Source organism: Pteropus vampyrus, unplaced genomic scaffold (genome assembly GCF_000151845.1).
Source record: "Pteropus vampyrus isolate Shadow unplaced genomic scaffold, Pvam_2.0 Scaffold2, whole genome shotgun sequence".
Taxonomy (NCBI): Eukaryota; Metazoa; Chordata; class Mammalia; order Chiroptera; family Pteropodidae; genus Pteropus; species Pteropus vampyrus.
Genome location: NW_011888783.1, coordinates 23,326,174 through 23,330,065, shown reverse-complemented (window position 1 = coordinate 23,330,065; position 3,892 = coordinate 23,326,174).

The following is a 3,892-nucleotide window of genomic DNA, read 5'->3' as shown; positions in this document are numbered from 1 at the left end:
AATTTTCTTTTATTTCTTTCTAATTTTTATATCTTTTATGCCTTTGTGTAGCCTTGCTATACTGCTTAGGAATTTCAGTACAATGTCAAATATGAGTCTTGGTAGCACAGATTCTAGTCTTATTCCTGATCCCAAAAGGACAGATATTAAATATAATATTGTCATATCTTTATTATAGATATCCTTTATCCAATAATGGAGGAAGCTTCTTTCTTATTTCTTGTTTGCTAAGAATTTTTATCACCAATGGGTATCGAATGTTATTAAACAGCTTTTCTGCACCTACTGAGTTAATTACATGGTTTTCCTTCTTCATTCTACTAAAGTAATGAATTATGTCAATTTTTTAAGCCCTATCTCGTCTGATCTTGGAAGCTAAGCAGGGTCGGACCTGGTTAGTACTAAGAATACCAGGTGTTGTAGGCATTAAAAAGTAACAATAATAAAATAAAATGGTAAACTAAACTTATATTCATAGAATTAACCCTAGTCATTTTTAATATATTTTTGATAAGTTTGCACCTATGTTGAAATGAGAGTGGCCTGTCATTTTCCTTCCTCATAATATACTTATGAGGTGTTGGTATAGGGTTATGATGGCCTCATTAGAAGTGGAGAGTGTTCCTCTTTTATTCTTTCCTTAAAGAGTGTACATAATACTAGTGTTACTTGTTCCTTAATAGCGGATACACTTTACTTGTAAAGCCATCTGACCCTGTGGTTTTCTTTGTGAGAAAATTTTTAATAAATGACTCAGTCTTTAATAGTTTAAGAGGACTATTCTAAAGTATTATTTATTCTAGTGTCAATTTTGACAAGTAGTATTTTCTAGAAATATATCTCATCGAAATTTTTAAATGTTTTAGCAGAAAATTATTCATATTTTACTCTTAACTTTTAATATCTAAAGGATTTATTGTGTTGCCCTTATTCCTAACATTGGATATTTGTGCCTTCTCTCTTTTGTTCTTGATTATATGCACCAGAATTTATCAATTTTAAAGCTTTTCAGGAATGACTTTACTGTCTGTCTGTCTTCTATATTATTTCTATTCTTACCTTTTCTATTTCCCTCCTTCTGCTTTGGTTTTATTTGCTATTCTTCCTCCTACCCCCAAATTTTTGACATGAGTGCTTGTAGCTCATTAATATTTAGCTCCTCATATTTCCTGATATTCAGATTTAAAGACATATATTTCCTTCCAACTATGATCTTAGCTATATCCTTCAAGCTTTAATAAGTTGTATTTTTATTATTATTCATTTCAAAATATTTTAAATTTTCCATTGTAATAGAGATTTTTCTAGGTGTCTTCTTGTTTTGTTTTATTTTTGTTTAATATATAGTTCAATTACCTGTTATCACAGAATATTCTATGATTTTAACCTTTTGAAATTTGTTGAAACTAGCTTTATGGCCCAGCATTTGGTCAGTATTTATATTATGTGTGTGCTTGAAAAGAAGGTGTTTCCTGCATTTGTTACATTCATTGTTATATATAATATGTCAATTAGGTCAAATGTGTCAATCTTGTTCAAATTCTCTGTATTTGTACTGATTTTTTATTTGTTTGTTCTATTATTTGCTAAGAGGTGTTATATTAAAATATCCCACTATGATTGTGACTTTTAAATTTATTTTTACTCTACGTTTTATTTTTGCTTTATATATATTTAAGGCTGTATTTTTAGAAATTAATTTTAGTATAGTAGTTTACAAATTTAGAATTATTAGTTCTTCTTGGTAGATTGAAGCATTTAACATTTTAAAATGTGCTCCTTTATCCCTAGTAACTTTTCTGCTTTCAGGTCTTTCTCTGATATTAGCACAGTTTGGCTGATATTTTATGGTACATCTCTTTTCCATACTTTCAGAGTCAACATTTTTTTTTATTTCCTTGTTTTAGAAGTGTTTTTTTTGTAAATGACATGTGATTAGGGCTTTTCGATCATTTGGTTTTTATCCAAGCATACCACCATTGCTTTTAATTGAAGCACTTAAACATTTTGGGTTAAATTTCTATTCCATTAAGTGTTCTCTCCTTGTCTAACCATTTCTTTGTTCCTTTTCCCCATCTTTATTTACCTTCTTTTGGATTATTTTTATATTACTCCATTTTCCCCCCTTTGCTTATCCATTTGTTCCATCAGAGCCACTTTCCATCCTTCTCCAACTGCCCTGGGCCCCAGGAAGGTCAACTTTATCAGATGATATCAAAATACTTCCTTGCTCTCTGACTTCTAGTTGGTTTTGTTCAGTAGAAGGCACCAGCAGGAGACTGGACAGTAGGAAGAATATGAAGTTAGGATATTTATTCTTTTTTTCTGCTATCTTCCAGACTGCATGGTTTCTCTCCTGCAATGCAATCCACCACATGCGTGGATATTACCTAAGCCTCTTTGTGTCACCCTTTGGGAATTTAAGGCTTAGAGAACTACACAAATGCTGATACTCCAGCTACTGCTATTGATGTAAGTGACAAACTGTCCTTTGTCTCTGACGCAGGAGTCTTATGTCTTCTGCCAGCATCCTTGAAACGATAGCAGAATAATTTGTCAGCTTGCAGGTTAAGTAAAATCTCAGACCCTTCGTAGTTCTTGACACACTGAAATTCTGCACTATTTCCTTTTGTTATATTTTATTTTGATTTGTTTAAACTTGCTCACATCTTTATAAAGATTTCCTTTATTAAACTCTCTACAAATTACCTAGTGCTAGTGTGCCATCTGTTCTTTGCTTTATTAACTTAGAAGTAATGCATATTTTTTTAAATTCTTTTTGTGATTGTATCAGAGGTTACATCCTGTATTCTTGACTTAACAAAACATATTTATTTACTTCATTATCTTCCAGACAATGCAAACATCTTAGAACACTTTATTACCCTCCACTTAATTTTCATGCCACTGTTGTGTATATAAATCTCTGCCTGTGTTCATGTGTATTATATCTCTATAAGGTATCATTAATATTGTTTCACACAGTTAGTACTCTTTTGTTTTTATTCACATATTTACCTTTTCATTGGTCTTCATGCTGTCTAAAGCCATCCAATTTTAATCTATAATTCTATCTCTTCTACTGATGAGTCTGCTGCTGATTATCTGTTTTGTTTGTCTGAAAATAGCTTTATTTCACCCTCATTTTTTTCTATATATAACAACAATGAGATATAATTCATATAGCATACAATTCACCACTTAATGACCTGTCTTTTGATAAGAGACATTCCAGTAGGTGCCTAGTGGTTTAAAATTGCATTTCCCAGATGGCTAATGATGTTGCACATCTTTTTGTGTGCCAATGGGGCATTTACATATCTTCTTTGCAGATACGTCTGTTCATATCCTTTCCCCATTTTTTAATTGGGTCATTTGTCTTTTTAATTATAGACTTAAAAGTTTTTTACATATTCTGGATACAAGCCCATTATAAGATTTGGGACTTGCAAAATTTTTTCTCATTTTGCGGATTATATTTTCATTTTTTAATATCTTTGAATCACAAAGTTTTTAAATTTTGATAAAGTCCATTTTTTTTCTTTTGACACTTGTGCTTTCGGTGTCAGAGCTAAGAAGGCCAAGGTCACAAAGATATATTCCTATATTCTCTTCTAAGAAGAATTTTAGCCATTACATTTAAGTCTGTGATACATTTTTTATATGTTGTAAGAATGGCATTCAATTTTATTATTTTGCATGTGTATATCCAGTTGTCCCAGCATCATTTATTGCAAAAACCTCTTTTTCTCCATTGAATTGTCATGGCATCCTTGTCAAAAATCAATTGACCAAAAATATGAATTTATTTCTCAACTTTCAATTCTATTCCATTGGTCTGTATCTTTTTCTTATGCCAATACTATACTATTTTTATTATTGTAGATTTGCA